Here is a 25,587-nt window from a genome sequence, read left to right as displayed (position 1 = left end):
CTGTCCTTTATCCAGCCACCGTATTACTGGGGACATGATACTCTGCTAAACAGTCTATACTCTAAATGAAGTTACCCAGAGACAACAGTGTGATGAAGTGGTTTGAGCATAGAAGCTGCAAGGAGAGATCCATTTTCCAATCCAACTAGGAGGTTAATGATTATATGTCACTTTGGAAAATCATCACCTCTTTGTTGAAATGAAAACTAAAGTCCAAATGCATGTTGCTTTGTGTTGGGTCAGACCCTCTAACCTTTAGGAAGAGAGGTCAAGGCCTCCTTCCCTCCTGTATTCCCACCCCTACAGCGGAGTTCTGATAAAGGACAAAATCCTGTCTACCAGATGCATAATTTAGTAACATTACTGGAGGGTAGAACTTTCTATGGGAGCAGAAACCGTGCTCAAAAGGCCCTGCCACCCAATAAAACAAGTGCAAGAAAGAGGGGCTTTAGGGACCCTTCAGCTTGTGAGGTGCTCTCACCTCTAACAGGCCCAGCAGGACCCCCGTGGGGCCCAGGTTAGAGGAAGCAAGCCCAGAACAGACGGATCCCAGCTGGTTCTTCTCTGGGCCTTGAGACAGGAGGAAGAAAGTCTGAGGTTTCAATGCTGTCCCCCGAAGCTTCTCAGCAGGAACCTGACAGGGGTTTGGGACAAGTTTTTAACAAGAATTAAAAAGAAGAATATTGCCTGCGGGCACCAACATCTCAGTAGAAGCTGAGAAAGGGGCTTGGATTGTGGGAATACAGAAACCCATCTTCCAAAATGAGGGCCATTCTGGAACCAGTGGTCCACTGCAGCGAAGGGTAGCATCCCGAGGTGGGGTGGGCTGCTTTCCCATCTCGGTTTGGCTTTGCACCAGCTGTGTGACCTTGAGCCTCAGCTCCCACATCTGTAAAATGGGGGTCAATAATAGTATTCACCTCAGAGGGGTGAGACTGAAAACGCTTGAAGCACAGAAAGAGATTAGCAGGACGTCGGCAGCAAAGTAAGTGCTCCACCATATTAGCCATTGTGATTCTAATGAAGCTTTTGAAGCTGAGGTTAGAACACACCAATTTGGTGTCAGCCTAATCGGAGCCCTTGATTCATATTATAAAGACCTACATGGAGCCTCAGAAAGGTGGGCATTAGGCAAAGAACACCTGGGGCAGTCCCCTGAGAGAATATTTAATAATTGAGGAAGCTTCTGGGTGAGGACTTATTGGTCCCATCAGCATCCACCTCCACCGCCAGCAGCAGCAGCAATTCAGAACCAAGAATGAAATAAATACTGGGCTCAGCGTTAACAAAGGTACAAGAAAATGTAAAAAGAGGCCAGGCACAGTGGCTCACGCCTGTAATCCCAGCACTTTGGGAGGCCAAGGCGGGCGGATCACCTGAGGTCAGGAGTTCAAGATCAGCCTGGCCAACATGGTAAAACTCCATCTTTACAAAAATACAAAAATTAGCTGGGCGTGGTGGTGGCGCCTGTAATCCCAGCTCCTCAGGAGGCTGAGGCAGGAGAATCGTTTGAACCCAGGAGGCTGAGGTTGCAGTGAGACAAGATCACGCCATTGCACTCCAGCCTGGGCGAAAGACTGAGATTCTTTCTCAAAAAAAAAAAAAAAAAAAAAAAAAAAAAAAAAAAAAAAAAAAAAAAAAAACTAGGTGATAGAAAAGCAAAAATATCACACAAAATCCCTGACTTTGTGGTGTTTATGTTCTAGTGGGGAGAGAGAGAGGACAAATATATAACCAATGCAAATATCACACAACCCTGTTTAATTATCATGAAGAAAAACAGCAAGATAAGGAGATAGAGTTTGCTGGGGGTGGGTGGGGGAACTTTAGATTAAGTGGGCAGGAAGGTCTTCTCAGAGGAGATGACGTTTGAGGAGACAACTGACTGAAGTGACAAAAAAACTGGATCCATATGAGAGGCACTCTCTGCAGAGGAACAAGCGCAAAAGCGCTGAGGCAGAGCACTTGGTGGTCAGTGTACAGGGAGGCCCAGGGCAGGGATAAGCAGTTAGGGGCTTGATTGAAAGGACGACTCACCACCACACACCTGTACCCCATGCACTACTTTTTCTTTTTATTTAATGTTATTTATTTATTTTGAGATGGAGTCTCGCTCTGTTGCCCAGACTGGCGTGCAGTGGTATGATCTTGGCTCATTGCAACCTCCGCCTCCTGGGTTCAAGCAATTCTTCTACTTCAGCCTCCCCAGTAGCCACCACACTCAGCTGATTTTTGTATTTTAGTAGAGACAGCGTTTCACCATGTTCGCCAGGCTGGTCTCCTGACCTCAAGCAATCCACCCACCTCGGCCTCCCAAAGTGCTAGGATTACAGGCAAGAGCCACTGCACCCGGCCCATGCACTACTTTTTCTTTCTTCCAAGTGCTTATCACCTAACAATCTTTATAATTTACTTCCATGTCATGTGTATATTTACTGTCTCCCCTGGCCAGAATGCAAGCCCCTATGGCATGGGAGTTCTTATTTGCTGCACCGATCCATCCCAAATATCTTAAAATTGGCCTTGCACATGGCATAGAGCTCATGATAAAGACCCAAAGAATGACATGTGCCGGGCGCGGTGGCTCACGCTTGTAATCCCAGCACTTTGGGAGGCCGAGGCGGGCGGATCACGAGGTCAGGAGATCGAGACCACGGTGAAACCCCGTCTCTACTAAAAATACAAAAAATTAGCCGGGCGTGGTGGCGGGCGCCTGTAGTCCCAGCTACTCGGGAGGCTGAGGCAGGAGAATGGCGTGAACCCGGGAGGCGGAGCTTGCAGTGAGACGAGATTGCACCACTGCACTCCAGCCTGGGTGACAGAGCGAGACTCCGTCTCAAAAAAAAAAAAAAAAAAAAAAAGAATGACATGTAAGCCAAGATACAGACTTAGAGTTCATTCTAAGGGCAGTGGCACTTTGGCTATTTTTTGAGCAGAAAAATAACATGATTGCCAGGCGCGGTGGCTCAAGCCTGTAATCCCAGCACTTTGGGAGGCCGTGGCGGGCGGATCACGAGGTCAGGAGAAACCTGGTTAACATGGTGAAACTCGGTCTCTACTAAAAATACAAAAAATTAGCCGGCGTGATGGCAGGCACCTGTAGTTCCAGCTACACAAGAGGCTGAGGCAGGAGAATGGCGTGAACCTGGGAGGCGGAGCTTGCAGTGAGCCGAGATTGCGCCACTGCACTCCAGCCTGGGCAACAGAGTGAGACTCTGTCTCAAAAAATAATAATAATTATAACATGGTCACATTTGGTTTTGATTGCTTTATCTACTACGAGGGAAAAAAGACCAAAATGAATGAATGAATGAATGAATGAATGAATGAATCTCAGAATCTATAATTCCTGCTTTAGGGAGGAGGATTTTTTTAGGTGCAATTCAAATTGGAAGCTGCTCTGTGCTAGTATCCAAAAGTTGAGCAGTATCCCCAATGCATCCCCATTGCATCCCCACTGACACCAGCACCTGGCTCAAGGGGACTCTGAGAGAGACAGATGAGAGAGCTGCAGACAGTGCAGTGAGGCGCCAACCCTCCCAGGATGAAGTGGGGACTTCCAAAAGTGAGCGAACCTCAACTCTTCAGAGCTCTGAGCAACTGCAGAGAGAGACCTAGTGTTTCCATGGTTGGTATCCATCTGGTGCCTATCATCAGGGAGCTGCAGAGAAAGAGCCAGAAAAGAACCAGGGCAGCCACAGTGTTTCCGGTGTGACAAATGAAGACGTCTCCTGACATGCCCAGTCCAGGGCCCCACAGCTGCCTCAGGATGAATTAGGGCTTAATACCAAAGCCACACAACACAGTGTTTGTGATATATTTACTCACGCTTAAGCCAGTGGTTTCAGAAAACAGAAGTCTCACACTTCATTGTGTAGTTCAGCCGTTCTCAGAAATACTTTTTTTTTTTTTCAGATGGAGTCTCACTCTGTCGCCCAGGCTGGAGTGCAATGGCTCCATCTTGGCTCACAGCAACCTCCGCCTCCCGGGCTTAAGGGATTCTCCTGCCTCAGCCACTTGAGTAGCTGGATACCCATGCCCGCCGCTGAGCACAGCTTATTTTTGTATTTTTAGTAGAGACAGGGTTTGGCCATGTTGGCCAGGCTGGTCTCAAACTCCTGACCTCAGGTGATCTGCCCGCCTCAGCCTCCTAAAGTGCTGGGATTACAGGTGTGAGCCACCATGCCGGTCCTCAAAGAACACTTTTGATGTTATTATAAGGTCCTGAATTAAAGAACCTCTTCAGATGTTGGTAAAGTTAACAGTCTCATGAAAACAGACATCTAGGCCAGGTGTGGTAGCTCACACCTGTAATCCAAGCACTTTGGGAGGCCAAGGTGGGTGGATCACCTGAGGTCAGGAGTTCAAGACCAGCCTGGCCAATATGGTGAAACCCCCGTCTCTACTAAATGCAAAAAATTAGCTGGGAATGGTGGCACCTGCCTGTAATCCCAGCTACTTGGGAGGCTGAGGCAGAAGAATCGCTTGAACCTGGGAGGCGGAGGTTGCAGTGAGCTGAGATTGTGCGGTTGCATTCCAGCTTAGGCCACAGAGCAAGACTCCCTCTCAAAAAGAAAAAAAAAAAATACAAACAGACATCCAGAGTACATACAGTGCCCCCTTCTTCAGTGGTGCCTTCCTACCATCTGGGGTGTTACACACTTTCCTTTCATGCCGGGTTGTTTTAATTATGCAACTTTATTCATCTATAGTATATGTGATAAAGAGCAAAGGATCTGTGTATATTCCTTATGAATGTCACGTTTTTCTACATATAATTTTTTTTTTTTTGAGATAGGGTCTCACTCTGTCACCCAGGCTGGTGTGCAGTGGCACGATCTTGGCTCACTGCAGCCCTGACCTCCCATGCTCAGGTGATCCTCCCACCTCAGCCTCCAGAGTAGCTGGGACCACAGACATGCACCACCACACCCAGCTAATATATTTTTCTTTTTTTTTTTTTTTTGAGACGGAGTTTTGCTCTGTTGCCCAGGCTGGAGTGCAGTGGCGCGATCTTGGCTCACTGCAAGCTCCGCCTCCCGGGTTCATGCCATTCTGCTGTCTCAGCCTCCCGAGTAGCTGGGACTATAGGCGCCCGCCACCACACCCAGCTATTTTTTTTTTATTTTTATTTTTAGTAGAGACAGGGTTTCACCATGTTAGCCAGGGTGATCTCAATCTCCTGACCTCATGATCTGCCCGCCTCAGCCTCCCAAAGTGCTGGGATTACAGGCGTGAGCCACCGTGCTTGGCCCCAGCTAATTTTTTTATTATTATGATTGATAAAGATGGGAGTCTCACTATGTTACCCTGACTGTCTCAAACTCCTGAGCTCAAGGGATCCTCCCACCTCAGCCTCCCAAAGTGCTGGGATTACAGGCTTGAGCCACCGCGCCCGGCCAATCACTGTTATTTTCAAACCTTCTTTTTTTTTTTTTTTTTTGAAACAGGATCTTGCTCTGTCGCCCAGGTTCGAATGCAGTGGTTCCATCGCTGCTCACTTCTGCCTCAACTCCTGGGCTCAAGAGATCCTCAGCCTCCCAAGTAGCCAGACTACAGGTGTGCACCACCGCATCTAGCTATTTTTTTTCTTTTCTTTTTATTTTCGTAGAGAGAGGGTTTTGCCAGATTTCAAAAGGCCACCTGGGCCTTCCAAAATGCTGGGATTATAGACATGAGCCACCATAATGTGCCTTTTCATACTTTTTATGAGAGTTGTTGAGCTAGGAGGCTTTCTTGAAGAAATGATCACCTGCCATATTTTCAGATTTCCCTAAGCACTTATGAATCAGTAAATCATAACCTTAGTTAATAAAATTGTCTCTATTGACTGGAAGGTTTTATTTTTAGTAAATAGACATTTCTTTTTAAAATTTTTATGTATTAGTTTGTTTGTTTTTAATAATAAAGATAATAGAGATGATGTCTTGCTATATTGCCCAGGCTGGTCTCAAACTCCTGGGCTCAAGCAATCCTCCTGCCTCAGCCTCCCAAAGTGCTGAGATTACAGGCGTGAGCCACTGGACCCTACCCACATACACATTTCTAATCCCTACACTTGACTCACTTTCCTATGAAAATTACAAACCCAAATTTCTTCGATTGTTCCTGAGTCAGACTTACAAAAACAAATTAGAGTCAGAGGTGATTCAGTGAGCCAGAAGGAAAGCAAATGGACTCTACAGTCATTTTGTTTCTCTGAAAATACATTTGCTGAGGGATGTTACACAGATGGTTTCAGAAGCTCATCAGGCTTTCCAAAATTTCCCTGTGCTTCCCAAAAGGTCATTTCTATTTTGAACTCATTTTCTCCAGTAGTCAGGGAAGGTCCAAGAACCCATCCATCGCTGCTGCCTCATCAGCTCATTGAAATAAAACCAGGATGGGGCTCTGCGCTCCCACACTTAAAAATAGCATCACATTGGCCGGGCGCGGTGGCTCACGCTTGTAATCCCAGCACTTTGGGAGGCCGAGGCGGGAGGATCACGAGGTCAGGAGATCGAGACCACGGTGAAACCCCGTCTCTACTAAAAATACAAAAAAATTAGCCGGGCGTGGTGGCGGGCGCCTGTAGTCCCAGCTACTCAGAGAGGCTGAGGCAGGAGAACGGCGTGAACCCAGGAGGCGGAGCTTGCAGCGAGCGGAGATCGCGCCACTGCACTCCAGCCTGGGTGACAGAGCGAGACTCCCTCTCAAAAAAAAAAATAATAATAAATAAATAAATAAATAAAAATAGCATCACAGCTGTTATTGCCTATTTGTCTCTGATGCCGTGTGTTTCTTTAATGCAGCAAAGAAAATGTAAAAAGTATGTGCAGAAGACATGAAGCATCTACCTAATGAGATATCTGATGTGTTAATTGTGAGTAGTAACTAAAATTAAGGCCGGGTGCAGTGGCTCACGCCTGTAATCCCGCCACTTTGGGAGGCCAAGGCGGGTGGATCATCTGAGGCCAGAAGTTCAAGACCAGCCTGGCCAACATGGTGAAACCCCATCTCTACTAAAAATATGAAAAAAAATTACCCGGGCGTGGTGGCTCAAGCAGAGTGGTCCCAGCTACTCGGGAGATTGAGGCATGAGAATCGCTTGAACCCAAGAGGTGAATCAAGTTGAAGTGAGCTGAGATCGTGTCACTGCACTCCATCCTGGGAGACAGAGTGAGACTCTGTCTCAAAATAAATAAATAAATAAAATAAAAAATAAAATTAATTGACTAATAGTCTTTGTATTCCATTTTATTAGTGAGAAAAAACAGGATGGGAGTATAAAATCAAACAACATCAGAGCGGAGAGGGTGGAGGAGGGAGTGCAGCAACAGAGAAATGTATTATATTATTATTTACACACTTGCACACACACACACACATAAACATACACACACACACACACACACACAGCGAGACTACCAGAGGAAAAAGTATCACATTTAAGGGTGCTGTTAATGGCAAAGAATGGCCATGAATAGACAGTTTAGGGAAATTAAAGCAGAAAAGGCTGCAACATGTGAAAAGATGCTCAATTTCACTCACAATGAAGAAAGTATACGTGTGTTAAACCTCCATGGAGATATCATAATGTCTTATCTATCACGCTGGCAAAAAATCAAAATTTGGGCAACACACTCTGTGGGGGGATATAGGAGAAGTACAACCCCTCTGGAGGTAATTTAGCAATATATATTAAAATTACAAATGCATTGACCCTTTCAAGTGGCAAGGGTGCTTTTAAGAATTTAGCCTAAGTTATCCCTGGATATATTCTAAATAAGCAAGATTATTAATATCAGCATGACTTCTTTTTTTTTTTTTTTTTTTTTTTGAGATGGAGTCTCTCTCTGTTGCCCAGGCTGGAGTGCAGTGGCGAGATCTCGGCTCACTGCAAGCTCCGCCTGCCAGGTTCACGCCATTCTCCTCCCGAGTAGCTGGGACTACAGGCGCCCGCCACCACGCCCGGCTGATTTTTTGTATTTTTAGTAGAGACGGGGTTTCACCATGTTAGCCGGGATGGTCTCGATCTCCTGACCTCGTGATCCGCCCGCCTCAGCCTCCCAAAGTGCTGGGATTACAGGCTTGAGCCACGGCGCCTAGCCAATATCAGCATGACTTCCTTTTTTTTTTTTTTTTTTGAGACGGAGTCTCGCTCTGTCGCCCAGGCTGGAGTGCAGTGGCACAATCTCGGCTCGCTGCAAGCTCCGCCTCCCGGGTTCACGCCATTCTCCTGCCTCAGCCTCCCGAGTAGCTGGGACTACAGGCGCCCGCCACCACACCTGGCTAATTTTTTGTATTTTTAGTAGAGACGGGGTTTCACCGTGGTCTCGATCTCCTGACCTCGGGATCCACCGGCCTCGGCCTCCCAAAGTGCTGGGATTACAAGCGTGAGCCACCGCGCCCGGCCAGCATGACTTCTAATACCAAAAGGTGAAGACAATCCAAGTGTCCATCTATAGAAAACTTTTTTTTTCTATATGGGGTCTCACTCTGTTGCCTGGGCTGGAGTTCAGTTGCACAATCTCGGCTCACTGCAACCTCCACCTCTCAGTTCAAGTAATTCTTCCACCTCATCCTCCGAGCAGCTGGGACTACAGGCGTGTGCCACCACACCCGGCTAATTTTTGTATATTTGTTAGAGACGGGGTCTCACTATGTTGCCCAAGCTGGTCTTGAACTCCTAGGTTTAAGTGATCTGCCTGCCTCAGCCTCCCAAAGTGCTGGGATCACAGGTGTGAGCCACCATGCCCAGCCCATCTATAGAAACTTTTAAATTAATGACAACACGTTCAACAATGGAGAAAAGAATGGGAAAGCACCAGGCACAGTGGCTCATGCCTGTAATCCCAGCACGTTAGGAGGCTGAGGCAGGCAGATCGCTTAAACCTAGGAGTTCAAGACCAGCTTGGGTTGGCCGGGCGCGGTGGCTCACGCTTGTAATCCCAGCACTTTGGGAGGCCGAGGCGGGCGGATCACGAGGTCAGGAGATCGAGACCACGGTGAAACCCCGTCTCTACCAAAAAATACAAAAAAAATTAGCCGGGCGTGGTGGCAGGCGCCTGTAGTCCCAGCTACTCGGAGAGGCTGAGGCAGGAGAATGGCGTGAACCCGGGAGGCGGAGCTTGCAGTGAGCCGAGATCGCGCCACTGCACTCCAGCCTGGGTGACAGAGCAAGACTCTGTCTCAAAAAAAAAAAAAAAAAAAGACCAGCTTGGGCAACATAGTGAGACCCCGTCTCTAACAAAAATCCAAAATTAAAACAGAATTGGGCTGGGTGCAGTGGCTCATGCCTGTAATCCCAGCATCTCGGGAGGCTGAGGTGCGCAGATCACTTTAGCCTAGGAGTTCAAGACGAGTCTGGGCAACATAGTGAGACCCCATCTCCCCCACAAAAAAAAATTAAAATTAAATAAATTTTATTTTACTTATTTTTATTTATTGATTGATTGATTGATTTTCATTTTTTATTTTTTTTTTGAGACAGAGTCTCTCTCTGTTGCCCAGGCTGGAGTGCAGTGGTGCAATCTTGGCTCTCTGCAACCTCCTGCAACCTCCGCCTCCCGGGTTTAAGCAAATCTCCTGCCTCACCCTCCTGAGTAGCTGGCACTACAGGTGCATGCCACCACGCCCGGCTAATTTTTTGTGTTTTTTTTGGTAGAGACGGGGTTTCACCATGTTGGCCAGGCTGGTCTCGATCCCTTGACCTCGTGATCCACTCACCTCGGCCTCCCAAAGTGCTGGGATTACAGGCATGAGCCACCGCACCCAGTCTTTTTTTTTATTTTTTGAGACGGAGTTTCGCTCTTGTTGCCCAGGCTGGAGTTCAGTGGCATGATCTCAGCTCACTGCAACCTCTGCCTCCCGAGTTCAAGCGATTCTCCTGCCTCAGCCTCCCAAGTATCGGGGATTACAGGCATGCACCACCATGCCCGGCTAATTTTGTAATTTTAGTAAAGACGGGGTTTCTCCATGTTGGTCAGGCTGGTCTCGAACTCCTGACCTCAGGTGATCCACCCACCTCGGCCTCCCAAATTGCTGGAATTACAGGCGTGAGCCATTGCACCTGGCAATAAATTTTAAAAATAGGCTGGGCGCATTGGCTCAAGTCTGTAATCCCTGCACTCTGGGAGGCTGAGGGGGGCGGATGACCTGAGCTCAGGAGTTTGAGACCAGCCTGGCCAACATGGTGAAACCCCATCTCTACTAAAAATACAAAAATTAGCTGGGCGTGGTGGTAGGCGCCCGTAATCCCCGCTACTCAGGAGGCTGAGGCAGGAGAATTGCTTGAACCCGGGAGGAAGAGGTTGCAGTGAGCCGAGATCATGCCACTGCACTCCAGCCTGGGTGACAGAGCAAGACTCTGTCTCAATAAAATAAAATAAAATAAAATACAAATTTAAAAAATAAAAATAAAAATACAAAAATTAGCCAGCCGTGGTGGCACGCATCTGTAGTCCCAGATACTCGGGAGGCTGAGGCAGGAGAATCACTTGAACCTGGGAGGCAGAGGCTGCAGTGAGCTAGGATCGCACCACTGCACTCCAGCCTGGGCAACAGGGTGAGACTCTGTCTCAAAAAAAAAAAATTAAAAAATAAAAAAAGAATGGGAAAGCTTTATATGTACAGACATTTAAAAATCTTCATGATATATATTGGATCTTTTTTTTCCCCAGGACCAAGACTTCCAGGAAAAAAAAGGTGCAAAATAATTGTTGTGGTATTAAAATATGTGCACAGATTCTTTGATATTTCTCCCTTCAAGAGGTGGAGCCTAATGCCCCTCCTTTTGTGTAGAGATTGGGCTTAGACACTTGCTTCTCAGGAATACAATGAGAAAAGAAGTGGCCGGGCGTGGTGGCTCATGCCTGTAATCCCAGCACTTTGGGAGGCCGAAGCGGGTGGATCACCTGAGGTCGGGAATTGGAGACCAGCCTGACCAACATGGAGAAACCCCGTCTCTACTAAAAATACAAAATTAGCTGGGTGTGGTGGCACATGCCGATAATCCCAACTACTAGGGAGGCTGAGGCAGGAGAATCGCTTGAAGCTGGGAGGTGGAGGTTGTGGTGAGCCAAGATCGCGCCATTGCACTCCAGCCTGGGCAACAAGAGCAAAACTCCGTCTCAGAAAAAAAAAAAAAGAATGAGAAAAGAAGTGATGGAATGTGACTGCAGAGACTCCATAAAAGGCACTGCCGCTTCCTCCTTGCCCTTTCTCTGGAATCACTGCCATGAAAACACGCAGATGGTCCCATGTGTCAAGCCACTGAGGACTCCAGCCAATGGCCACGTGAGCAAGTCCCGTTTGGAAGTAGGTCCTCTATCCATGTTTAAGCTTTCAGATGACTGCAGCCTTGGCCGATAGCTCGACTGAAACCTCTTGTGAGACCTTGAGCCAGAACCACACAGATGAATCATTTCTGGATTCACAACTCTCAGAAACTGAGAGAAGTAATAAATGTTTGTTGTTGCATGATGCTGAATTTGGGGAAATTTGCTATGCAGCAATAACTAACTAACCTAAGAGTGTTAAGCAGGCTACTTTTTGTGTAATAAAGGAGATAAATAATACAGGCGCATCTTGTTTTATTGAGCTTCACAGATACTGTGTTTTTACAAATTGAAAGTTTATGGCAACCCTGCATTGAGCAAATCTATTGGCACCATTTTTCATTGTCCTTTTGTTTTGTTTTTCAGAGACAGATTCTCATGCTATTGCCCATGCTGGAGTACAGATCATAGCTCACTGCAGCCTCAAACTCCTGGGCTCAAGTGATCCTGCTGCCTCAGTAGCTGGGACTACAGGTATGAGCCACTGTTCCCAGCTAATGTACATATATACATTAAACAATACATACACATATATGTATATGTGTATTGTAGGGACAGGGTCTCACTATATTGCCCAGACTAGTCTTGGACTCCTGGCCTCAAGCAATCCTTCTGCCTCAGCCTCCCAAAGCACTGTGATAACAGGCATAAGCCACCACGCCCTGGTGCCATTTTTCCAAAAGCAGATGCTTACTTCAAATCTCTGTGTCACATTTTGGTAATTCTTGCAACATTTCAAACTTTTCATTATTATTATATCTGTTGTAGTAAATTGTGATCAGTGATCTTTGATGTTACTATTGTAATTGTTTGGGGGCACCATAAACTACCCCCGTGTAAGACTGTAAACTTCATTGAGAAATGCATTTGTTCTGACTGCTCCATCAACTAACTTTCCCCCATCTCTCTCCCTCTCCTCGGGACCTCTGTATTTCCTGAGACACAACAATATTAAAATCAGGCCAGTGAAAGACCCTGCGATGGCCTCTAAGTGTTCAGGTGAAAGGAAGAGTCGCACATCTCTCACTTTAGACCAAAAACTAGAAATGATTGAGCTTAATGAGGAAGGTAAGTCCAAAACAGAGACAGGCCAAAACTTAGGCCTCTGGTGCCAAACAGTTAGCCAAGTTGTGAATGCAAATGAAAAGTTCTTGAAGGAAGTTAAAAGTGCTCCTCCAGGCCGGGCGCGGTGGCTCACGCTTGTAATCCCAGCACTTTGGGAGGCCAAGGTGGGCGGATCACGAGGTCAGGAGATCGAGACTATGGTGAAACCCCGTCTCTACTAAAAAAATACAAAAAATTAGCTGGGCGTGGTGGCAGGCACCTGTAGTCCCAGCTACTCGGAGAGGCTGAGGCAGGAGAATGGTGTGAACCCGGGAGGCGGAGCTTGCAGTGAGCCGAGATCACGCCACTGCACTCCAGGCTTGGTGAGAGAGCGAGACTCCGTCTCAAAAAAAAAAAAAAAAAAAGAATTATGCTAAATCTACTAAGCTTGTGCTCTAGAAATGAACAGCAAAGCCTATATGACAGCACATCTGTTAACAGTATGGTTTACTGAATACTTTAAGTCCATTGTTGAGACCTACTGCTCAGAAAAAAAAGATTCCTTTCAAAATATTACTGTTCATTGACAATGGGACCTGGTCACCCAAGAGTACTGATGGAGACGTACAAGGAGATGAATGCTGTTTTCATGCTGCTACCACAGCACCCATTCTGCAGCCCACAGATCAAGGAGTAATTTCAACTTTCAAGTCATGTTTTTTTAAGAAACACATTTTAAGAAGGTCTGGCACTGGCCGGGCATGGTGGCTCATGCCTGTAATCCCAGCACTTTGGGAGGCCAAGGTGGGTGGGTCATCTGCAGTTAGGAGTTTGAGACCAGCCTGACCAACATGGCGAAATCCTATCTCTACTAAAAATACAAAAAGTAGCTGGGCATGGTGGTGCACGCCTGTAATCTTAGATAGTCAGGAGGCTGAGGCACAAGAATCACTTGAACCAGGTGGTAGAGATTGCAGTGAACCGAGATTGTGCCACTGCACTCCAGTCTGGGTGGCACAGTGAGAATTCATCAAAAAAAAAAAAAAAGAAACAGAAAGAGAGAGAAAGAAAGAAAGAAAGAGAAAGAAAGAAAGAAAGAAAGAAAGAAAGAAAGAAAGAAAGAAAGAAAGAAAGAAAGAAAGAAAGAGAAAAAGAAATACAACTTAAGGCTACAGCTGCCACAGATAGGGATTCCTATGATGGATCTAGGCAAAGTACACTGAAAACCTCCTAGAAAGGATTCACCATTCTAGATACCATTAAGAACATACACAATTCATGGGAAGAGGTCAAAATATGAATATTTACAGAAGTTTGGAAGAAGTTGATTCCAACCCCCGTGGATGATTTTGAGGGATTAAGAATTCCGTGGAGGAAGTCATCACAGGTGTGGTGGAAATAGCAAGAGAATGAGAATTACAAGCAAACTCTGAAGACATGACTGAACTGCTGCAATCTCATGATGAAACTTGAACAAGTGAGGGGTTGCTTCTTACAGATGAGCAAAGAAAGGGGTTTCATGAGGTGGAATCAACTCCTGGTGAAGATGCTATGAACATTGTTGAAATGACACAAAGGATTTAAAATATTACATAAACTTAGTTTGATAAGGCAGGGGCAGGGCTTGAGAGGATCAACTCCAATTTTGAAAGAAATTCTACTGTGGGTAAAATGCTATCAAATAGCATTGCATGTTAGGCCGGGCGCAGTGGCTCACGCTTGTAATCCCAGCACTTTGGGAGGCCGAGGTGGGCGGATCACGAGGTCAGGAGATCGAGACCATGGTGAAACCCCCGTCTCTACTAAAAATACAAAAAATTAGCCGGGCGTGGTGGCGGGCGCCTGTAGTCCCAGCTACTCGGAGAGGCTGAGGCAGGAGAATGGTGTGAACCCGGGAGGTGGAGCTTGCAGTGAGCCGAGATTGCGCCACTGCACTCCAGCCTGGGTGACAGAGCAAGACTCCGTCTCAAAAAAAAAAAAAAAAAAAAAAAAAAAAATAGCATTGCATGTTACAGAGAAATCTTTCATGAAAGGAAGAATCCAGGCCGGGCGCGGTGGCTCACGCTTGTAATCCCAGCACTTTGGGAGGCCGAGGCGGGCGGATCATGAGGTCAGGAGATCGAGACCACGGTGAAACCCTGTCTCTACTAAAAATACAAAAAATTAGCCAGGTGTGGTGGCGGGCGCCTGTAGTCCCAGCTACTCGGAGAGGCTGAGGCAGGAGAATGGCGTGAACCCGGGAGGCGGAGCTTGCAGTGAGCCGAGATTGTGCCACTGCACTCCAACCTGGGTGAGAGAGCGAGACTCCGTCTCAAAAAAAAAATAAAAAAGAAAGGAAGAATCCATCAATGGGCAAACTTCATTGTTGTCTTATTTTAAGACACTTCCATGGCCACCCCAACCTTTAGCTACCACCACCCTGATCAGTCAGCAGCCATCCACATCAAAGCAAGGCAAGACTCTCCACCAGCAAAAAGACTATGACTTGCTGGGCCAGGTGCGGTGGCTCACACCTGTAATCTCAGCACTTTGGGAGGCCAAGGCGGGCGGATCCCCTGAGGTTGGGAGTTCAAGACCAGCCTGACCAACATGGAGAAACCCATCTCTACTAAAAATACAAAAACTTAGCTAGGCTTGGTGACACATGCCTGTAATCCCAGCTACTCGGGAGGCTGAAGCAGGAGAATTGCTTGAACCCAGGAGGCAGAGGGTGCAGTGAGCTGAGACCATGCCATTGCACTCCAGCCTGGGCAACAAGAGCGGAAATCCGTCTCACAAAAAAAAAAAAAAAAAGAAGAAAAAAAAGACTATGACTTGCTGAAGGCTCAGATGACCGTTAGCATTTTTTACCAATAAAGTATTTAGTATTATTATTAATTATTACTATTAGTTTTTAGAGACAAGGTTTCACTCTGTTGCCTAGGCTGGAGTATAGTGGCACAATCATAGCTCACAGTAACCTCAATTTCTGAGCTCAAGTGATCCTCCTGCCTCAGCTTCCCAAGTAGCTAGTACTATAGGCGTGTGCCACCACACTCAACTCATTTCTTTTTTTGTTTTTGAGATGGAGTCTTGCTCTGTCACCCAGGCTGGAGTGCAGTGGCGCGATCTCAGCTCACTGCAACCTCCGCCTCCCGGGTTGACACCATTCTCCTGCCTCAGCCTCCGGAGTAGCTGGGACTACAGGCGCCCGCCACCACGCCCAGCTAATTTTTTGTATTTTTAGTGGAGACGGGGCTTCACCATGTTAGCCAGGATGGTCTCGATCTCCTAACCTCGTGATCCACCCGCCTTGGCCTCCCAAAGTGCTGGGATTGCAGGCATGAGTCACCCTGCCTGGCCCAACTAATTTCTTCAATTTCTAATTTTTTAGAGGTAAAGTCTTGTGATGTTGCCTAGGTTGGTCTTGAGCTCCTGGCCTCCAGCAATTGTTGGACTCCCAAAATGCAGGGATTACAGAGCCACTGCACCTGGCCTACAATAAATTTTTTTTGTTTTTTGTTTGTTTTTGTTTTTTTAATAGATGAGTCTCCCTCTGCTGTCACCAGGCTGGAGTGCAGTGGCACGATCTTGGCTCACCGCAACCTCTGCCGTCCAGGCTCAACTTCAGCCTCCCAAGTATCTGGGACTACAGGCATGTGCCACCATGCCCAGCTAATTTTTGATTTTTTAGTAGAGATGGGGTTTCACTGTGTTGGCCAGGCTGGTCTCGAACTCCTGACCTTGTGATCTACCCGCCTCGGCCTCCCAAAGTGTTGGGATTACAGGCATGAGCCACCACGCCTGGCCAAAAATTTTGTTTTTAATTAGCGAGGCATGGTGGCAAGCACCTGTAGTCCTAGCTACTTGGGAGGCTGAGGTGGGAGGATCACTTGAACCAGGAGGTCGAGACCTCAGTCAGTCATGATCCTGCCACTGCACTCCAGCTTCAGTGACAAAGTGAGACCCTGTCTCAAAAAAATAAATAATAAAGTAAGAAAAGAATTAAGGACCTCATGAAAGAAATGGTAAATGGCATAGATATTACAAGAATGTTGTAAATTGTTACATGTTTTCCATTCAATATATTTCTTTTTGGATGAATACTGCGAAAAAAAAATTGAGAAGGGAAACAAGACAGAAATTTTAGATGTTGGCCAATAACTTTTTAGCTTACTTTATAAAAATAGGTAATACACTGTGGATCCCTCTCAAATTGCTTGCCAGTTGACCTAATTTTTTTTTTTTTTTTGAGATGGAGTTTTGCTCTTGTCACCCAGGCTGAAGTGTAATAGTGAGATCTTGGCTCACTGCAACCTCTGCCTCCTGGGTTCAAGCGATTCTGCTGCCTCAGCCTCCTGAGTAGCTGGGATTACAGGTGCCCACCACCACACCCGGCTAATTTTTGTATTTTTAGTAGAGACAGGGTTTCACCATGTTGGCCAGGCTGGGCTCAAACTCCTGACCTCAAACTCCTGACCTCAGGTGATCCATCCACCCTGGCCTCCAAAAGTGCTGGGATTACAGGCATGAGCCACCACACCTGGCCTTACCTAATTTTTTATGGGTAAAAAAGTAAGCACCCTCTGTCTAACTCTTGGCTGTGGGAATGACTCCCTCCAAGTTTGTGGAAAGACCTAACCTTGACCCTGCTCATGGCTGATAAGTCCCACTGGGAACCTGGCTGAGCCGTGGCAATCAAAATCCTTTCCTCCTTAAATGTGCATAGGACTCTAAGGGAGGTTAACCTCTTCAGGAGGCTGGACCTGCTGTATCTAAATGCAGAGGCTGATGGTAGCCATTTTATACTCTGTTGTGGGGACAGAAGGAGTCAATGAGAGAGGCAGTAGAGAGAGGAAAATGAATCAAGCAGAGACCTAAGAAGAAAACAGACAGAAGAGAAGGAGAACGCTTGAGTGTACTCAGGTTCCTCACTCCAGTTTAGAGTCTTCAGCTTTCACAAAGCTTACCTGTGTCCGTACAAAAAATTCTAGCTTGAGCCAGTTTCTGCACTTGTAGCCAAAAGACCCTTAGCCAGTACTCAAGTGGAGCCAAAAGCCACAGAAGTGGCTCTCTCTGTCTTTCACTTATTTCCTTCCCATGATTCATACATTTTCTTAATTCAAGAACTTTATTGGAGAAATATTTACTGAGTACCTTACAAGACGCCCATAGGTAATGTGATTAAAAAGAAAAAGATATCATGTCATCGATATTTGGGAACAAACTGAGAATTTCAACGAAGTATTCTAATCCACTTGAAAGAGAAACATACATTTCAAATATTTAGAAAACTGTAACTCAGAATATATTATTTACTATCTTCTATGTTATATGCTACACATATTATAAAAAGATTACATATATAATCTTCTTCAATTACCTTTTTTATTTTTATTTATTTATTTTTTTTTTCAGACAGAGTCTCGCTCTGTCGCCCAGGCTGGAGTGCAGTGGTGCAATCTCAGCTCACTGCAAGCTCCACCTCCCGGGCTCAGGCCTTTCTCCTGCCTCAGCCTCCAGAGTAGCTGGGACTACAGGCACCTGCCACCAAGCCCACCAAATGTTTTGAATTTTTAGTAGAGACGGGATTTCGCCACGTTAGCCAAGATGGTCTCGATCTCCTGACCTCATGATCTGCCTGCTTCGGCCTCCCATGGGGTCTCGCTATGTTGACCAGCCTGGTCTCGAAATCTGGCCTCAAGCAATCCTGTCATCTCAGCCTCTCAAAATGCTGGGATTACAGACATGAGCCACTGTGCCTGACCAATTACCTTTAAAAAACAAAAAGTATGAGTAAGAAAAATCCAGTGTTCTGGCCAGGCATGGTAGCTCACACCTGTAATCCCAGCACTTTGGGATGCTGAGGTGGGCACCTCACCTGAGGTCAGGGGTTCGAGACAAGCCTGGCTAACATAGTGAAACCCCATTTCTACTAAAAATACAAAAACTTAGCCAGGCGGGCATGGTGGCACACGCCTGTAATCCCAGCTACTTGGGAGGCTGAGGCAGGAGAATGGCCTGAACCTGGGAGGCGGAGCTTGCAGTGAGCTGAGACTGTGCCACTGCACTCCAGCCTGGGCGACAGAGCAAGACTGTCTCAAAAAGAAAAAAAAAAAATCCAATGATCCAATCTGGAGCTGTTTTGGGTAATAGCTTCATGGTAGAAGGACTCTGATCAATGTCATTAATATGCACCAGATTTCCCCCTGACATGGGCACGTCTGTTTGGCATCCGCAGAGTAATAGTTATTGTCTGCTCTCTGCTCCTGATGGGAAGTTAACTCCCAAAGCTCTCATTTCTCTATCCCATCACCTGGGGTAAGATAAAGCCATAACGGACTGTGTGTTTTTGTGAATTATGTTGGCTCCATGTAAGAACTTTTCTCCAAATCTTGGTTAGACCATTTTCTAATTCTAAATTCGTATTTCTCCAAGTCCTAAAATAGTTGAAAAGAAACGCGTTCAGAATTGTTTCCTGTATAGTCCATTAAATAGCATCAACATAAATTAAAATGTGCTGGCTGCCTTCTTAGTTTTTTTTCTTTTTTTTTTTTAGACAGGGTCTCACTCTGTCCCCCAGGCTGGAGTACAGTGGCGGGATCATGACTCACTACTGCCTCGAGCTCCCCAGACTCAGGTGATCCTCCCACCTCAGCCTCCTGAGTAGCTGGGACCACAGGCGAAAGCCGCCACACCCAGATAATTTTTGTATTTTTTGTAGAGACAGAGTTTCACCACGTTGGCCACACTGCTCTCAAACTCCTGGGCTCAAGTGATCTGCCTGCCTCAGCCTCCCAAAGTGTTAGCATTACAGGCATAAGCCACCATGCCTAGCCAAAATGTGCCTTCTTTTAGAACAAATTTCAGTTTGTTCTAGAACCAACAAGTCATAAGAATATCCATAATCATGGTTGGAGTCTTAACTCTATGACTGTATCCTATTGGTCACCAGAAGAAAAGACATGATACATGTATTAATAGGTTTATTAATCTATGTAGCATTTATTGAAAACTTTCTACATGTTACTATGTTGGCTCAAGATGTATAATAATAATAATGCCTTCACTGTCTCATTGAATCTTTTTTTTTTTTTTTGGAGAGGGAGTCTTGCTCTGTCGCCCAGGCTGGAGTGCAGTGGCACAATTTCTGCTCACTGTCACCTCCACCTCCCAGGTTCAAGCGATTCTCCTGCCTCAGCCTCCACAGTAGCTGGGATTACAGGCACATGCCACCATGTCTGGCTAATTTTTGTATTGTTTTAGTAGAGACAGGTGGGGGAGCTGGTGGGAGGGGGGTTTGCCATGTTGGCCAGACTGGCCTTGACCTCCTGACCTCAGGTGATCCACTCACCTCAGCCTCCCAAAGTGCTGGGATTACAGGCTTGAGCCGCTGTGCCAGGCCCTCATGTAATCTTTGTAGCAATCCTATGAGGCCGCTGTTATCATCTCCAATTTATAGGAGAGGAATTTAGCCAACTTTTGCCTAAGGTCATAGAGTTAACAAGCCCAGTGTGTGTCCAAGATGGGCAATGTCATCTTAGTTTTAAGAAGTACAAGCTGGCCAGGTGCAGTGGCTCACGACTGAAATCCAGCACTCTGGGAGGCCGAGGCAGGTGGATCGCTTGAGCCGAAGAGTCCGAGACCAGCCTGGGCAACATGGTAAATATCGTTTCCACAAAAACTACAAAAATTAGATGAGCATGGGACATGACAAGACCCTGTCTCAAAAAAAAAAAAAAAAAAAAGAAGAAGAAGAAAGAAGTACAAACTGGTCCAGGCACAGTGGCTCACACCTGTAAACCCAGTGTGTGGGTTTGGGGCAAGGGGTGGGGACTCTGAATTAAGGTAATGACTGTTAGCTGGAAGAGGGAAAATTTGAGAGCTAATTTGAAGTTGAAATGAGGCAGGACCTGATGACAATGAATTGGATGTGGAAGACAAAGGACAGACAGACCCAGGATCCTGGGTCACTCCCAAGTTTCTGGTAACACCATTAAGTGACAATAGACCTTTAAGTGGCAATAGAGAATTCAGGAGGGGGCCAGGTATGGTGGATTAGGCCTGTAATCCCAGCACTTTGGGAGGCCAAGGAGGGCAGATCACGAGGTCAAGAGACAGAGACCATCCTGGCCAAAATGGTGAAACCCCATCTCTACTGACAATAGAAAAATTAGCCGGGCGTGGTGGTGGGCGCCTGTAATCCCAACTACTCGGGAGGCTGAGGCAGGAGAATCGCTGGAACCTGGGAGGCGGAGGTTGCAGTGAGCCGAGGTGGCGCCACTGCACTCCAGCCTGGTGACAGAAAGCATTCAGGAGGGACAGTTAGTTAGGAAAGGGGTTCAAATTGAGATCTAAAGGGTATGCATTTATAAATAATAGGTCTGTAGCACAGGAGAAAGATCTGGCTGTAACTACAGAATCATCACTGGCAGTGGAAGGCACAGAAATGAATGAATTCACTTGGGGACAGCATATAGAGAAGGAAAAGGCGAGGGCCAATCCATAGTGATGACACACAGTTGAGTATGCGTCCAGTATTGAGCCAGATAGACTGGGAATCCCATCCCAGCTCTGCCACAACATGTGACCTTGGACAGTTTACTCTCTACACATAACGACAGTAGTAATTCCTACCTCATGGAGTGACTGAAAATCAAATGAGAAAAGGTATCTAAAGAACCCAAACCCTGCCTGCCCCTAAGCAAATACTCAGTAAATGTTATTATCTCTACTAGAAAACACAGCAAAGATTTTACAAGTTTATAAATATTAAGTGTAACTTTCATATCTAATAAGATATTTACCAAATAATAATAAACGTACTATATTGAGCAAGCCAAGCACAGGGGGGTAGCACTTCTCTGATTTAGTATTATGCTTATTATTCCCATTTCACAGCGGAAGAGACAGAAGCATTGAGAGGGTAATTGACTTGCCCAAGGTCACAATTCATGGTATGCATGAAGGGGGATAGGATGAAGGCCTTCTGGCCTTGGCCCGGCAGAAAGCTAAGAAAAGATCCTTGTTCACACACTTTATGAACCCATTAGAAAACATCAATATGTACAAGAAAAACATCATTGAGATTTACCTCACCTTAAAAATAACAGATAAAATTACTGCCCCATAGTTATGATTGCCAAAGGTGACAAAAGTAGAAAATGGACTTCTTGAAATTTTCTCCTGTAAATTTAAGACATTATTTGATGCTTACCTTGTGTGTTTACATAAAGTAACAGAAAGATAAATTGTGGATGACTACACTATATCTGGTACACTGTAATTATATTCAGAAAATAGAAAAATGATTGATGTATGACTATCTAAAAGGGAATACATTATCTAAGTGTTTCACTTAACTCAGTTTACCTGCTCCCAATCAAATTAGCAAGTGGTACAATTCTGTGTTTCACCCAGTGCTTTTTATTTATTTTTCTCTCCCCTCCCCTCATGCAGTGCTTTTTAAACTAAAGAATATATTGCAACTCAATAAATACACATTTACAACCCCACATACACTTCTATTTTTTTCTCAATGGCTTTATTACTTGAATGACTAGTAATGTAAGTTAAAGATTTTTTAATTGCTTCTTTTTCTTGCATATTTATTTGCATTCCTAAATTTACTTAACAAAAGGTTTTCTTATTTACATAGATCAATCTTGAGTGCAAAGCCTATAGAATATACTTGCAAGAAGACAATGGCTCTGCAGGGTTAAGGTATTAGAGCCTAAGTACCTTTCATTGTTTAAAACATGGGCTAAGTGCTTCGTTTTAACCTAAATAGAGACCCCTTTTAGCACAAAGAGCTAAAGTGAGTCATGGGTCCCTGCCTCATCTTTGCACGATTACAATGAGGCATAAAACTCTGAAAACCTTTAAAGGTTTTAAAAGCATGCTCTCTCCACACCCCCAACCCCCATCATCACTTCCTAAATCATCAGTGTCACTCACTGCTAACCTCATTGTAGCAACTGCAATTATTTTAACACGTACTAATTAGGTTTATTAGGTCTTGGAGTTTGGGCCAGGTCTTTCCTAAAAGGGCATACAAGTCCAGTCTGTTGATTATTAACTAGCTGGGTCTATATGCCATAAAGTCCATTCTGACCTTTTTATTTTTTCATGAGACATTCATCAATGAATGGATTGATAGGACCACAAGGAAACGTGAAGCATTTGTGTGCAATACTTTTTCCTCTAAAAGAATGATTACCTGACAGATTCTATTGAATGCCAAAATCTAACATCAAATTTTATTCTTAAACAGGTGCAGCTTAATACAGTAGCTATAAAATAAACATTTTTATAAGCCCACAGAGACAAAGCCTGAGAAAGCACGGCATGAACTCAAGATTCACTGGTTACAACTCCCAGTTAATTTTCCAGGAAAAATAGTCATTTATTCACACTCTACCTTAGTTTTCTGATGAAAATGGAAATGGAAGAGCTAATCTGATTCAATGGGGTGGCGGGGGGGGCGGGTACGTAGGTTATTTTACACATATTTCTGTAGTATTTGGGTTTGTATAATGAGCACATAGTAAAACAATTTTTTAAGTTATTTTGAAAATTGACAAAATGTTGACCATCATCATTTTTTTTTTCAGTGAAGAAAAAGGCATGCAGACAGGATGCAGGTTATTCTTTCAATGTATCTGTTCAGCCAAGATTGTCCTTACTGTTTGCTTCTTACAAAATTTTTCTGAGTCACAGCTTCCCAGATACCTAATTTTTCATTTCATTCCCTGGCATCCTACCCCTCTGCCCTCCAAAATGATATACTAGACAGAAAAATCCACTTTTGAATTCTTTTTCTGCACCATGTACAAAGCAGAATCTTAGAGACTCATCTCTGACATTAATGAATATAAATTAAGTGTATAAGTCTCTTGAAAAAAAAGATTAAAAAAGAAGCATCTTTGAAAACAGAACTTTAGTTTTATTAAATTTTTTCTTTAATTCAGATTGCCTTTGCTTAGTTCTTGCAAGTTTAATTTACATCAAAATTTCCCGTTTGACTGTTCATTATATTTACCCAATATTTACACAAAGACTCCTTAGAAAGTACTGACAACATAGCTCAATTTGTGCTGTCAATCAACGTGAATCTCTAATACTTTTTTCTCCCTGTGTAATGCATTCAAACTTTTCTGCCTAAAGATCTTGAAAAGAACATTTGCCCTTTCCCTTTCATTAAATTATTTTATTTTTGGGCAGTTTGCACCCTTAACCCCATGAAACAGTAATTAAAATTTGCATAAATTCTCCTTCTCTATTCCCCTTGCCCACCAACCAGAGCTGTGCATTCTAATGTTCTTCATAGGTCCTAGGCAGTGAATGAAAATATTTATCTATAAATGCATATGAGGTTACCACAAACTCTCTTGATGAGATTTACATTCCAAGAAGCCAGACATCTTAGAAAGTAGAATCAACATAACAATGCACTGAAACTGCAGGATTCCACAAATAAATTGCTGATAAATGTTGGTAACCCGTTTTCACTCTGCACTGTTTTTCATGAAAGTTATTTTAATTGCTTGCATACACACACACAGAGAAGGCTATGCTAGAGTAAATTAGTGTTTTGTCCCTTGCCAGAAGGAAGCCAAGAGCTAAAAGGTAATGAGTTTTATTAACTCTCATAATGTCTGCAAAGTAGTACAGCATCAAAGTATTGGATCCCCTTTTAGTCACTCCCCCCAGACCTACTTACAGGAGCAAACGCATCAATACCTAATTGATCAGCAAAATGCCGGCTGATGCACTCTGCTTCCAGTTACTAGCTTAGTTCTTGCACCATTCCCACACACTTTAATGAACCTACCAAAACACGCATTGCACTGTGTCAGAGTCAGCAAGATCTGTTCCCAAAGTTTCCTCAAAGCTCATTTGCTTGGAATTACAATAACTTTTTCCAGAGAAACTATGTTACAAAAAAAAAAAAAAAAGAAACTATGTTAAAATAGTTGTGAAGTTCTCTGGCCAGGACACAAAAGCTTTCACACTCATTCTGCTAATTTGCAATGAAAAAAAAAAAAAAAGTCTAGAAAGCAAAATGAAATTAAAAAAACTGCAAAAATAAAAGGATAAGAAATTGGTGTATTCATCCATAATTCCAGTGCTTGAGAAAAGCAGATTTAATTAGAGACTGTTATGGGCTTGTTCAGGAGGTTTGCAGGCAGGCGTGATTTGTTTCCTAGCAAGTGTCCTTTAGTTAGTGTATTTAACTGCGAAGGATAGCTCACCATTTCCTTGACACTGACGTAGCACTATTCTTATCGTCTCAGTCGTGATGCCTAAATCCCTTCACGGCTAGATAACTCACTTTCAAATGAAGCCACTGGACAAATCAGTGGTTTTCAGGGTTGGGTTCCCTGACCACCAACATCAGCATCACCTGGGATCTGGTTAGAAATGCCAATTCCCGGGCCCTACCCTAGCCTTACTGAAACTGAAACTCCCAGGTGGGGCCCTGCCATCTGGGCTTCCATAGGCCTCCAGGGGCTTCCGAGACATGCTAAAGTTCGAGAAGAACTGGATTAGGCCTCTGTTTCCAAAACTATCCTGGTGATAAAAAAAATAACCTGGGGCCCTGATTAAAAGGAAAGATTCTCAGAACCTATTCCCTGGAGTTACTCAGAGTCACTCAGTAGAGCTGCTCTGGGAACCCGCCCCCCCTCCGCCCCAGAGTAGGTATTTTAACCAGCAGCCCAGGTGCCTCTTCTCCTCTGGCAAGTTTAGGAAACTCTGCATGAGTTATCTCAAAGTCTTCCCTTCTAGAAGGCTTTCTAGAACAAAAGTGAGGTTGAGTGAGGATTAAAGAGATTCCGTCTCCGCCTGTCCTTCAAAGTATGAGCTGGAGGACAGATGGAACCTGAGGCAGGCAAAAAGATTGTGTTTATATCTGTAAGGAAACTCTTGCCAGTAAAAGATGGAGAAGGGAGGCATGGCTGGGCCAATGTACCTGTGTGCAGAGATACAGGAAAGATGGAAAATACACTTTGGTAACTAGCTGAAATGGCCTCCAGGCAAGAGAGAAATAAAGAGGATAGTGTACAATTGACCACTTACCCTGCAAGATATACCTAAATTAGGTGTTCACAATTTAGAAGATTGGGTATGTGCAGCGCTGAGTAATGCCAATTGTAGGTACAGCTTCAGCATTCTATTGATGTTAGATTGCCTTCCATCTTGACTCTGGAAACAGTGCCAGTGACTAGGGGCCTACTTCGACGGG

The sequence above is a fragment of the Symphalangus syndactylus genome, chromosome 11, assembly GCF_028878055.3.
Source record: "Symphalangus syndactylus isolate Jambi chromosome 11, NHGRI_mSymSyn1-v2.1_pri, whole genome shotgun sequence".
Lineage (NCBI taxonomy): Eukaryota > Metazoa > Chordata > Mammalia > Primates > Hylobatidae > Symphalangus > Symphalangus syndactylus.
Note: the sequence above shows the minus strand (reverse complement) of the source record.